Source organism: Mustela putorius, unplaced genomic scaffold (genome assembly GCF_011764305.1).
Source record: "Mustela putorius furo isolate JIRA1106 unplaced genomic scaffold, ASM1176430v1.1 tig00000056_pilon_pilon_pilon, whole genome shotgun sequence".
NCBI lineage: Eukaryota > Metazoa > Chordata > Mammalia > Carnivora > Mustelidae > Mustela > Mustela putorius.
The window spans coordinates 4,540,376-4,554,866 of record NW_025421263.1 but is presented as its reverse complement, the minus strand read 5'-3'; positions in this window follow the sequence as shown (position 1 = coordinate 4,554,866).

The window sequence follows — 14,491 nt, the reverse complement described above, 5'->3', positions numbered from 1 at the left end:
TGTCTTTTCATGGTCCAGTGACCCAGAACCTAAAAATACAAATGGTCTGCCTCCCTAACCTCTCCTTACGCATGTACACATATACTCATTCACATCTGACATTTAAGTTATAGCAAGGACAAGATAGCCACAATAAACACTTTGATATTAAAAAGGAAAGAATAGAAAAAGTAGTCACTGATCCATAGCAATGATGAAATTCTTCCAGATGGGAATTTTGAGTAATCGCTGTACTGTCCTGACAAGGGGGTGGCATGGTGGGAGTACCCTGCTTCTGCTCTCTGGAGGGAATCCCCTTGTCCATTGATTTCTGTATCCCGTGGAGTTCATCAAACCTAAAACTTTTACTCTATAAAAACTCAATAAAAAGGACAAAAAGACAAGCCACAGTTTGGGAGGAAATTATTACAAACTACCTATCTAAATGTGTACATTTCTCTCAATCCTCTTCAACAATAAAAAAAGATCAAACAGTAAAATTAGAAAATGGACAAAATACATGAACAAACATTTCACCAAAGAGTGAATAAGCAAATAAGAGATAGCAAATAAGAGAATGAAAAAATGTACATCTTTAGCCATTAAAAATGCAAATTAAAATGTAAATGAGATATTGCTACCCTCATATCAGAATGACTAAGATAAAAAAGAGTGACAAATCCAAATGCTGGTGAGATTTCACAGAAATTAGATCACATACACATTGTTGATGGAAATGTGAAATGGTGCAGCCACTCTGCAAAACAGTTCGGCAGTTTCTTTAAAAACTGAATGAGCAACTATCATACAACCCAGCAATTACACTCCAGGGTATTTATCCCAAAGAAATGAAAACTTATGGGGTGCCTGGGTGACTCCATTGGCTAAGCATCTGGCTTTTGATTTGGGCTGAGGCCATTCATGATCTCAGGATCCTGAGATCAAGCCTCACATCTGGCTCCGTGCTCAGCAGGGAATCTGCTTCAGGATTCTCTCTCTCTCTCCCTCTCCCATTGCCCCTCCCTTCCACTTGCATGCTCTCTCTCACCCTCTCTCTCTCCCTCCAAAGTAAAATAAATATTTTTTAAAAATAAATCAAGGGCACCTGGGTGGCTCAGTGGGTTAAGCCCCTGCCTTCAGCTCGGGTCGTGATCTCAGGGTCCTGGGATTGAGCCCCACATTGGGCTCTCTGCTCAGCAGGGAGCCTGCTTCCCTCCCTCTCTCTCTGCCTGCCTCTCTGCCTACTTGTGATTTCTGTCAAATAACTAAATAAAATCTTTTTAAAAAATAAAAAATAAATCAAAATTTGTGTTCACAAGAAAACTGCATGTGGATGTTCATAGCAGCTTTATTTGTAATAGGCAGAATCTGTACTCAGCCGGAATATCATTCAACAGGAGGATGATTAAAGAAACAACAGTACCTCCATACTATGGATAGAAGTCAGCAATTGAAAGGAACTATCCATACTTGAGCTTCAATAAATCTCTGGGAAATTACCTTGAGTGAAAAAAGTCAATCCCAAAAGGTTGGAAAAATGGCAGCAATGGAAGATGGATTAGTATTTACCAGCAATTGGGGAAAGAGAGCAGAAGAGAATGGGTGTAGTTATAAAAGCAACATAAGGGATGCTTGTGACATTGCACAGTTCAGGATCTTTAGAGTGATCATACAAACACACAAAGGTGAAAAAATTTAATACACACATGCAAAAGAATGAATAATACTGGAGAAATCTGAAATAGATGAGTGAATTGTATCAATGTCAATATCCTAATTGTGATATCTTATTATAATTTTTGCAAAATGTTAATGACTGGGGGGAAACCAGTCAAACTTCATAAAAAATTTCTCTGTATTACTTCTTACAACTGCATGTGGATCTACAATTACCTCAATTTTTTTTTTTAAAAAGTCTATTAGGTTAAAGAAAAGTTTCTCATTACAAATTACTAGGAGTTGCTGTGGGTAACAACTCTCTAAGAGGAATGTGATTCACTTCTTATTTTTAAAAAGTTGCATATTATGGGAAGGAAAGGAGCCAGCCTCCATTCTTCAAGAATAAATTCTTAGCATTGCAAATAAGATTCTCCTTACCTTATTCTAAAATACTCTCCCATCCCCTTCTTTTCCTACAATATATAATGCCGCCTACATCTCAGCCATGTCTATTTCCCAAATATTTCAAGCAGTTTCAAGACCCTATGCTCATGTGATTCTCTCAAGCTGAAATAAGTTTTCCCATCATCTATTAAAATTCGTATCCCTTCAGCTTATTCAGATGCTACTGCCATGTCTGAAGCTCTCACTGGTCTGCCTTGTCAGAATCTCTGACTCCTTATTCCACATTCTTACACAGTTCATCTTTTTACTTTGCATCTCCTTTTATACATTATTCAATATTTGATTAACCAGGCTAACTTCTCTCTCTCCTACTTTATGCAATATATTATAAACTCCTTGAAAAAAGAACTTAATCACATTTATCTTTGCAAATTATTATCCTCCAAAACTCCCAATACAGTTCTTTGCATGTAATTTAATATTCAGCAAAATCTATCAAGTGCCTGCCATTGCCAAGCACTGCCCTAAATGCTTTCTGCACATCAAAGAATGTAATCCTCAACACTAGGAAGGTCTTCTTATTTCCACTTACACATGATAAAACCAAAGCACAGAAAGCTTACATACCTCACCCAGGGTCACAAGTACTGCTGTATGCACGTGGTCACATTCATACTCTTCACAGTCAGGTAATGCTACTCCTAATTAGCCTTCAATGATTAATTATCTGATACATTTAAGGAAAGCGCTCTGAAGAAGTATAGCAACTTGTTTCCCAGCAAATTAGTACTGTTAGTTCCTGGTTATGTGCCAGGCACTGTACTGGCCACTGTCACATCAATTCATGGAATCCTGGTCTTCCCATAAAATAAAAGGGAGAAAAATGAAACCCAAAGATATTATATAATTTAGTCTACATCTCCCAGCTGGTATTAGGGCTTTGTTTGTTTGTTTCATCAGCTCAAGTTACAAGTAGGGACAACACCATGATTTGTGAAATCAGGTGAAACAAATTAAACGAGATCTTTCTAATAAAGTAGTTAAGTCCATAAAAATTAGGACATCTTAGAAAATCTGCCCTCCATTTGTATTTTTTACAAATTCTATTTCCTAAATCTGTTATTTGATCTGCCTCTTACACAAAATTTTCTTTCTGTATATTCTCAAGTTCTCAATATTCTTATGAGCTGCTGTAAGGTATAATGTCATAAATAATCACTTTGATAAAACATTGAGAAGAATAATTACATATATGAAGTTGATTCCCTCTGTCAGAGAATTCACTTAAATTGCTACGTGGGCTTTAAGTCAACCAACACTTAATATAGGATCTGTTTTCTCCTGCCTTCTACCCTGTGCCTGGGATTGTGCTGAACATAAAGAAAATCTAAGAAAATATTCAACAGGTTCTTATTCTTTAAGGCCTTTTAAAATTCATAGAGTAGATGTTATTTCAAGGATTAATGAAATACTTCATCCTGGTATATGGTCTTTTCTGATGCAATTATATGTATATATATAATTATGTAAATAATTATAAATATTTTATATAAGTATAGAATATATAAAATTATTTATGGCTATGCATATGTATAGAACAAGGTTCTTAAGAAATCCCAAACTTTCTTTACAAATCTGTAAAAACTATTAATGTAAAGGGCATGGAGCTACAGAACTCCAGACTCACTATACAAAATTGTTGTCCCTACAAGAATTCTGGAACAAACATGGCTTTTATAGCAGGACACTCTATATGGTGCATGTTACTTCAAGTTAAAAAATGATAAATTGGTGGATTAGAATCTCTCTTCTCTGATCTGGAATCCACATACTTGGGAACCACTTCTCTTGATCACCTTTGGCCTTGACGGTCATTTAGCTTCTATCAAAGTTCAAACTCTCCAAAGGTAAATAAGAGAACAAAAGAACAGCAATAAACAAAACACCCCCAGAGGGAAGGGCAGGGGTGCCTGAGAGCAAAGCAGCAACAGGGCCTACTCATTTGTAAAGGACCTGTTGCCACTGGCATTATCATCAACCGGGATCCCCTTGATGTCAATCTTGTTCCTCTGTTAAGTTTTATCTCGGGCTCGTAATGAACACTGTCAGGGAAATTCATGTATGATCAAAAGCTTTTTTATGTGTGCTGTGCATGAGTGCACTAAGACCCCAGTACAAGGATGAGAAAGGGTTGAAAGAGTCAGCAAAGCCTTCATGAGAACATGGAATTTTGAGCTGGACCACAATATAAAGATAAAGAGGTGAAATGTTCTGTGAAATATGTAGCTAGGATGAACAGTATCTCAGCAGGAAACAGTACTTATGAGAAGAGTTTAAAAAGGAGAAATGAACCTGGAACAGGTGCAGTACCAAACTCATGCAGCCAATGTGGCCATTTCTAAATGAAAACTTTACAGAAGATATCTGTAGCCACCGGTAGGTAAGGGCAATTAGATGGAGGCCTTAGGGAGCCTCTGCCCCCTCACAACCACTTTCCAGAAAGGTAACCCTCAACTGAATTTGTCTGCACCTACAGACAAATTATTAGCAAACAGACAAATAAATAGAAACCTGTTCTTTTTTAAGATCTTAATTATTTTTTGAGAGACAGAGAGCTTGAGTGGGGGAGGGGGAGCAGAGGGGAAGGGACAAGCAGACTCCCCATTGAGCACAGAGCCCAATGCGAGCTTGATATCAAGACCCTGAGATCTCAACCTGAACCAAAATCAAGAGTGAGCTGCAGAACACCTGGATGGCTCAGTTGGTTAAGCGTCTGCCTTCGGCTAAGGTCATGATCTCAGGGTGCTGGGATCTCTGCTCAATGGGGAGTCCTCTCCCTTTTATTCTCTCTCTGTACTCTCTCAAATAAATAAATAAATCTTTTAAAAAGAGAGAGAGAGAGAGAGAGATGCTTAATTGAAGGGGCCCCAAAACCTGTTTTTTGAGGTCAAGTCCCAGCTGTCTCTTTAGGTGCTCTAAACATAACTGACATGAAAGGGACAATAGAGAAGAAACTAATAATTTTTCAAATGCAGGATCAACAAAACTTCTATTCAGCCTAAGACAACCAAACTTTTCTGAATAGGAAGGTGCCCTCAGGCAACATTTGGGAATCAAGTCATAGGCACCAAGCCTTGAGCACCATACCAAAGGGTGGAGACTATTGAGCTTACAGTCTATCCATATATCTGGCCAACTCACACCTCTAGCACACTTTGCTAGCAAAAGCCCATTCCAAATATTCATATTGCTAATCAACAAAATGCCTTGTGTTGATTAGAGCTAAAAATAGTTGAAGAGCCACTAGGAGCTCTCTCCTCCGAAAGTGCCCTTTTGATTAAATGCCACCTCACCATCCCTGAAGTGTGTATCCCTCCTTGGGCAACTACGCGCCATCCATGTGGATTAAAGATAATTAAAACACTTCTACATACCACATGGTCTCTGGTGAAGGATTTTGAAAAGTAAATCATCCCTGACACAGCAGGCAGGAGACAGCAATAAATCCTTTAGTGAAACAGGCTGTTTGAGGCAGAGAGAATTTTGGCATATGCAGCGGAGGACAGGGCGAAGCCAGAGGATGGGAAGTGCCCAATGGCAAGGGAAGTACATTTCACAGGCTGCAGGGAACCTTTGCACAGGAGACTCAAATAGTCTTCTCCTGCAAGGGTAGTATTGGAGAGCATGGACTCTAGAGGAGGACTGCGGGTGGGGATGCGAACTCTTGCCACTTATTAGCTGTGCGCACTTGAGGAAAATGTCTCTATGCCTCCATAAAGAGGGGATCATTAAAATATCGAATCCATCATATTGCTGAGTAGGGTTAATTATAATATTTTTATAACATAAAATGCTTGTAACAGTGTCTGACACCAGTAGGTGAACAGATGTCAGCTATTCCAAGAAGGATGCAAGGGTGCAAAGAGATGGAGGAATGCAAACTAAGACATCACTCAATTGCACCCAAGTGGTAATGTGCACAGGGCCTGAGTCCCTGCCATCCAGGCAAAAATGATGGTTTATTATTTGCCTCCTTCCCTCTTTTTTCCCCCAATAATCTTGATTAGATGTGAAATTTAATTTGCAGGATTGAATTTGCCCTTGCACCTGGTGGCAACACTGCAGTCCCTGAAGTGGAACCCTCAACATGGGAGGTGATATGGGACCTGCCGGAACCAGCTGACTACTGTTCTATGGAGTCAACAAAGCACAGAGTGTAAAAATCTCCTCTTAGACACAGAAATGTGGGATGACATGTTCAGATTGTGAACATAATGTGTGGTAAGATCAGGGGCTGCTGCCACAGCGTGGAAGAGTCATGAATCTTGCACATGACAATTCTTTTTCTTCTTAGCCAAAACGAGTGACAATTCATACAGGAAAGTAAAAAGAGATTTGGCTTCACTTATTTTGCTGTTTGAATGCCTTTCCTGAAAATATATACTCAGGTTTTCAAAATAAAATATACTTTTAGGGTTTCTTGCATCAAATTGTTCAACTGTTCTTCTAAATAGAATTAAATCAAACTGTTCTTCAGTAACATGGCAGATTATTCATCTACGTAACCATTAAAACATACTGAGTGCCCACTGTAGTTACTTAAGCTGCTTCAGTTAATAAAACAGACATAAATCCCTATCTGAATGGACCTTCTATTCTAGTGGGAAGAAACAAACATGAACCATAACTGTGATGAATACCTCACATAGCATATTGGCAGATGGTAAGTACAGTGGAAACTAACTAGAGAGCAGTAAAGGGGATTAAGCATGTGCGGGCGGGAGGGATGTGCAGTTTTAAATGGAATGATCCATCTTCCAGAAGACGGCTTGAGGAATGTGCTGAAGAAGGTGATGAAAGTCACCAGAGACATTTAAAATTAAGAAAGAACACCTCAAAAAACAAGACAGAAGAAAGAGAAATTAAGGAGCCAATCCCATTTACAATTGCACCCAAAACCATAAGATACCTAGGAATAAACCTAACCAAAGAGGCTAAGAATCTATGCTCAGAAAACTATAAAGTACTCATGAAAGAAAATGAGGAAGACACAAAGAAATGGAAAAATGTTCCATGCTCCTGGATTGGAAGAACAAATATACAGTAGAAAAAAGACAGTCTCTTCAATAAATGGTGCTGGGAAAACTGGACAGCTATATGTAGAAGAATGAAACTCGACCATTCTCTTACACTGTACACAAAGATAAACTCAAAATGGATAAAAGACCGCAATGTGAGACACGAATCCATCAGAATCCTAGAGGAGAACATAGGCAGTAATCTCTTCGATATCAGCCACAGCAACTTCTTTCAAGATATGTCTCCAAAGGCAAAGGAGACAAAAGCAAAAATAAACTTTTGGAACTTCATCAAGATCAAAAGCTTCTGCACAGCAAAGGAAACAGTCAATGAACTCCTCAAACTCAACACACACAAAACAGACAATCATATCCAAAAATGGGCAGAAGATATAGACAGACACTTCTCCAATAAAGACATACAAATGGCTATCTGACACATGAAAAAATGTTCATCATCACTAGCCATCAGGGAGATTCAAATTAAAACCACATTGAGATATCACCTTACACCAGTTAGAATGGCCAAAATTAGCAAGACAGGAAACAACATGTGTGGGAGGGGATGTGGAGAAAGGGGAACCCCCTTACGCTGTTGGTGGGAATCCAAGTTGGTGCAGCCACTTTGGAGAACAGTGTGGAGATTCCTCAAGAAATTAAAAATAGAACTTCCCTATGACCCTGCCATTGCACTACTGGGTATTTACCCCAAAGATACAGATGTCGTGAAAAGAAGGGCCATCTGTACCTCAGTATTTATAGCAGCAATGGCCACGGTCACCAAACTTTGGAAAGAATCAAGACGCCCTTCAATGGACGAATGGATAAGGAAGATGTGGTCCATATACACTATGGAGTATTATGCCCCCATCAGAAAGGGTGAATACCCAACATTTGTAGCAACATGGATGGGACTAGAAGAGATTATGCTGAGTGAAATAAGTCAAGCAGAGAGAGTCAATTATCATATGGTTTTACTTATTTGTGGAGCATAACAAATAGCATGGAGGACATGGGGAGTTAGAGAGGAGAAGGGAATTGGGGTAAATTGGAAGGGGAGGTGAATCATGAGAGACTATGGACTCTGAAAAACAACCTGAGGGGTTTGAAGTGGCAGGGGGAGTGTGGGAGATTGGGGGAACCAGGTGGTGGGTATTAGAGAGGGCATGGATTGCATGGATCATTGGGTGTGGTGCAAAAATAATGAATACTGTTATGCTGAAAACAAATAGAAAGTAAATTTAAAAAAAAAAGAACAAATATTGTGAAAATGTCTATGCTACCTAAAGCAGTGTACACATTTAATGCAATTCCTATCAAAATACCATCCATTTTTTTCAAAGAAATGGAACAAATAATCCTAAAATTTATATGGAACCAGAAAAGACATTGAATAGCCAAAGGAATATTGAAAAAGAAAGCCAAAGTTGGTGGCATCACAATGCTGGACTTCAAGCTCTATTACAAAGCTGTCATCATCAAGACAGCATGGTACTGACAAAAACAGACACATAGATTAATGGAAAAGAATAGAAAGCCCAGAAATAGAACCTCAATTCTATGGTCAACTAATCTTCAACAAAGCAGGAAAGAATGTCCAATTTGGACAGCCACATGCAGAAAAATGAAATTGGACCATTTCCTTACACCACACACGAAAATAGACTCAAAATGAATGAAGGACCTCAATGTGAGAAAGGAATCCATCAAAATCCTTGAGGACCTCAAGGATCTCAGCCACAGCAACATCTTCCTAGGAACATCACCAAAGGCAAGGGAAGCAAGGGCAAAAATGAACTATTGGGATTTCATCAAGATCAAAAGCTTTTGCACAGCAAAGGAAACAGTTAACAAAATCAAAAGACAACTGACAGAATGGGAGAACATATTTGCAAATGACATATCAGGTTAAGAGCTAGTGTCCAAATCTATAAAGAACTTAGCAAACTCAACACCCAAAGAACAAATAATCCAATCAAGAAATGTGCAGAAGACATGAGCAGACATTTCTGCAAAGAAGACATCCAGATGGCCAACAGACACATGAAATGCTCCACATCACTCGGCATCAGGGAAATACAAATCAAAACCACAATGAGATATCACCTCACACCAGTCAGAATGGCTGAAATTAACAAGTCAGGAAATGACAGATGCTGGCGAGGTTGCAGAGAAAGGGGAACCCTCCTACACTGTTGGTGGGAATGCAAGCTGGTGCAACCACTCTGGAAAACAGCATGGAGGTTCCTCAAAATGTTGAAGATAGAACTATCCTATGATAAAGAAGATGGATAATGAAGATGAATGGATAAAGAAGATATACACAATGGAATACTATGCAGCCATCAAAAGAAATGAAATCTTGCCATTTGCGATGACGTGGATGGAACTAGAGGGTATCATGCTTAGCAAAATAAGTTAATCAGAGAAAGACAACTACCATATGATCTCCCTGATATGAGGAGGTGGAGATGCAACATGGGGGGTTAAGGGGATAGGAGAAGAAAAAATGAAACAAGATGGGATTGGGAGGGAGACAAAGCATAAGAGACTCTTAATCTTACAAAACAAACTGAGAGTTTCTGGGAGGGGGGGGCTTGGGAGAGAGGGATAGGGTTATGGACATTGGGGAGGGTATGTGCTATGGTGAGTGCTGTGAAGTGTGTGAACCTGGTGATTCACAGACCTGTATCCCTGGGGATAAAAATATATTATATGTTTACAAAAAATTAAAAATTAAAAAAAAAGAAATAACGCCTCAGGAAAACTAAAATAAATTATGCAAGACATCGTAATGTATAAGATTCTGACCTACAAACTAATTTCAGAATTATCTATTGCAATAAAAAGAGGTAATGATGCCAAAGACTGCATTATGGCTGGAAAAAATAGAATCCAACATATAGCAGTGTGAAAAATGAGCGACTTCTTTTTTTTATATTATTTAAATTCAATTAACATATAGTATATTATTAGTTTCAGATGTAGAGTTAAGTTGTTCCTCAATTGCATATAACACTCAGTGCTCATTATATCACCTGTCCTTCTTAATGCCCATCACCCAGTTATTCCATCCCCCCATCTCTTTCCCTCCAGCAATCCTCAGTTTGTTTCCTATGTTTAAGAGTCTCTTGTATCCCTCTCTGATTTCATCTTATTTTATTTTTCCCTCCCATCCCCTATGATCCTCTGTTTTGTTTCTTTTTTTTTTTTTAAAGATTTTATTTATTTGACAGACAGAGATCACAAGTAGGCAGAGAGGCAGGCAGATAGAGAGTGAGAGAAGGAAGCAGGCTCCCTGCCCAGCAGAGAGCCCGATGTGGGACTCGATCCCAGGACCCTGAGATCATGACCTGAGCCGAAGGCAGCAGCTTAACCCACTGAGCCACCCAGGTGCCCCCTCTGTTTTGTTTCTTAAATGGGTGAAACCATATGGTAATTGTCTTTCTCTGATGGTCTTATTTCACTTAGCATGATACCCTCCAGTTCCATCCATGTCATTGCCTATGGTAAGATCTTATCCTTTTTGATGGGTGAGTAATAGAAAAATCAGTCACTTCTTATTTTTTTTAATTTTTTATTTTTTATAAACATATATTTTTATCCCAAGGGGTACAGGTCTGTGAATCAACAGGTTTACACACTTCACAGCACTCATCAAAGCACATACCCTCCCCAATGTCCATAATCCCACCCCCTTCTCCCAAACCCTCTCCCCCCAGCAACCCTCAGTTTGTTTTGTGAGATTAAGAGTCACTTATGGTTTGTCTCCCTCCCAATCCCATCTTGTTTCATTGATTCTTCTCCTACCCACTTAAGCCCCCATGTTGCATCACCACTTCCTCATATCAGGGAGATCATATGATAGTTGTCTTTCTCTGCTTGACTTATTTCGCTAAGCATGATACGCTCTAGTTCCATCCATGTTGTCGCAAATGGCAAGATTTCATTTCTTTTGATGGCTGCATAGTATTCCATTGTGTATATATACCACATCTTCTTGATCCATTCATCTGTTGATGGACATCTAGGTTCTTTCCATAGTTTGGCTATTGTGAACATTGCTGCTATAAACATTCAGGTGCACGTGCCCCTTTGGATCACTACGTTTGTATCTTTAGGGTAAATGCCCAATAGTGCAATTGCTGGGTCATAGGGCAGTTCTATTTTCAACATTTTGAGGAACCTCCATGCTGTTTTCCAGAGTGGCTGCACCAGCTTGCATTCCCATCAACAGTGTAGGAGGGTTCCCCTTTCTCCGCATCCTCGCCAGCATCTGTCATTTCCTGACTTGTTGATTTTAGCCATTCTGACTGGTGTGAGGTGGTATCTCATTGTGGTTTTGATTTGTATTTCCCTGATGCCGAGTGATATGGAGCACTTTTTCATGTGTCTGTTGGCCATCTGGATGTCTTCTTTGCAGAAATGTCTGTTCATGTCCTCTGCCCATTTCTTGATAGGATTATTTGTTCTTTGGGTGTTGAGTTTGCTAAGTTCTTTATGGATTCTGGACACTAGTCCTTTATCTGATATGTCGTTTGCAAATATCTTCTCCCATTCTGTCAATTGTCTTTTGATTTTGTTAACTGTTTCCTTTGCTGTACAAAAGCTTTTGATCTTGATGAAATCCCAATAGTTCATTTTTGCCCTTGCTTCCCTTGCCTTTGCCATTGTTCCTAGGAAGATGTTGCTGTGGCTGAGGTCGAAGAGGTTGCTGCCTGTGTTCTCCTCAAGGATTTTGATGGATTCCTTTCGCACATTGAGGTCCTTCATCCATTTTGAGTCTATTTTTGTGTGTGGTGTAAGGAAATGGTCCAATTTCATTTTTCTGCATATGGCTGTCCAATTTTCCCAGCACCATTTATTGAAGAGGCTGTCTTTTTTCCATTGGACATTCTTTCCTGCTTTGTCGAAGATTAGTTGACTGTAGAGTTGAGGGTCTATTTCTGGGCTCTCTATTCTGTTCCATTGATCTATGTGTCTGTTTTTGTGCCAGTACCATGCTGTCTTGATGATGACAGCTTTGTAATAGAGCTTGAAGTCCGGAATTGTGATGCCACCAATGTTGGATTTCTTTTTCAATATCCCTTTGGCTATTCAAGGTCTTTTCTGGTTTCATATAAATTTTAGAAATATTTGTTCCATTTCTTTGAAAAAGATGGATGGTACTTTGATAGGAATTGCATTAAATGTGTAGATTGCTTTAGGTAGCATAGACATTTTCACAATATTTATTCCTCCAATCCAGGAGCATGGAACATTTTTCCATTTCTTTGTGTCTTCCTCAATTTCTTTCATGAGTACTTTATAGTTTTCTGAGTATAGATTCTGTGCCTCTTTGGTTAGGTTTATTCCTAGGTATCTTATGGTTTTGGGTGCAATTGTAAATGGGACTGACTCCTTAATTTCTCTTTCTCCTGTCTTGCTGTTGCTGTAGAAAAATGCAACTGATTTCTGTGCATTGATTTTATATCCTGACACTTTACTGAATTCCTGTACAAGTTCTAGCAGTTTTGGAGTGGAGTCATATGGTTCTTGTTCTTTCTTTTATTGATGTGTTGTATCACATTGACTGATTTGCGGATGTTGAACCAACCTTGCAGCCCTGGAATAAATCCCACTTGGTCGTGGTGAATAATCCTTTTAATGTACTGTTGAATCCTATTGGCTAGTATTTTGTTGAGTATTTTCGCATCTGTGTTCATCAAGGATATTGGTCTATAGCTCTCTTTTTTGATGGGATCCTTGTCTGGTTTTGGGATCAGGGTGATGCTAGCCTCATAAAATGAGTTTGGAAGTTTTCCTTCCATTTCTATTTTTTGGAACAGTTTCAGGAGAATAGGAATTAGTTCTTCTTTAAATGTTTGGTAGAATTCCCCCGGGAAGCCATCTGGCCCTGGGCTTTTGTTTGTTTGGAGATTTTTAATGACTGTTTCAATCTCCTTACTGGTTATGGGTCTTTCAGGCTTTCTATTTCTTCCTGGTTCAATTGTGGTAGTTTATATGTTTCTAGGAATGCATCCATTTCTTCCAGATTGTCAAATTTATTGGCGTAGAGTTGCTCATAGTATGTTCTTACAATAGTTTGTTTCTTTGGTGTTAGTTGTGATCTCTCCTCTTTCATTCATGATTTTATTTATTTGGGTCCTTTCTCTTTTCTTTTTGATAAGTCAGGCCAGGGGTTTATCAATTTTATTAATTCTTTCAAAGAACCAGCTCCTAGTTTCGTTGATTTGTTCTATTGTTTTTTTGGTTTCTATTTCATTGATTTCTGCTCTGATCTTTATGATTTCTCTTCTCCTGCTGGGCTTAGGGTTTCTTTCTTGTTCTTTCTCCATCTCCTTTAGGTGTAGGGTTAGGTTGTGTACCTGAGACCTTTCTTGTTTCTTGAGAAAGGCTTGTACCACTATATATTTTCTTCTCAGGACTGCCTTTGTTGTGTCCCACAGATTTTGAACCGTTGTATTTTCATTATCATTTGTTTCCATGATTTTTTTCAATTCTTCTTTAATTTTCCGGTTGACCCATTCATTATTTAGAAGGATGCTGTTTAGTCTCCATGTATTTGGGTTCTTTCCAAAATCCTTTTATGGTTGAGTTCTAGCTTTAGAGCATTGTGGTCTGAAAATATGCAGGGAATGATCCCAATCTTTTGATACCGGTTGAGTCCTGATTTAGGACCGAGGATGTGATCTATTCTGGAGAATGTTCCATGTGCACTAGAGAAGAATGTGTATTCTGTTGCTTTGGGATGAAATGTTCTGAATATATCTGTGATGTCCATCTTCTCCAGTGTGTCGTTTAAGGCCTTTATTTCCTTGCTGATCAATTGCTTGGATGATCTGTCCATTTCAGTGAGGGGAGTGTTAAAGTCCCCTACTATTATTGTATTATTGTTGATGTGTTTCTTTGATTTTGTTATTAATTGGTTTATATAGTTGGCTGCTCCCACGTTGGGGCATAGATAGATATTTAAAATTGTTAAATCTTCTTGTTGGACAGACCCTTTGAGTATGATATAGTGTCCTTCCTCATCTCTTATTATAGTCTTTGGCTTAAAATCTAATTGATCTGATATAAGGATTGCCACTCCTGCTTTCTTCTGATGTCCATTAGCATGGTAAATTCTTTTCCACCCCCTCACTTTAAATCTGGAGGTGTCTTCGGGCTTAAAATGAGTTTCTTGGAGGCAACATATAGATGGGTTTTGTTTTTTTTTTATCCATTCTGATACCCTGTGTCTTTTGACAGGGGCATTTAGCCCATTCAACATTCAGGGTAACTATTGAGAGATATGAATTTAGTGCCATTGTATTGCCTGTAAGGTGACTGTTACTGTATATGGTCTCTGTTCCTTTCTGATCTACCAC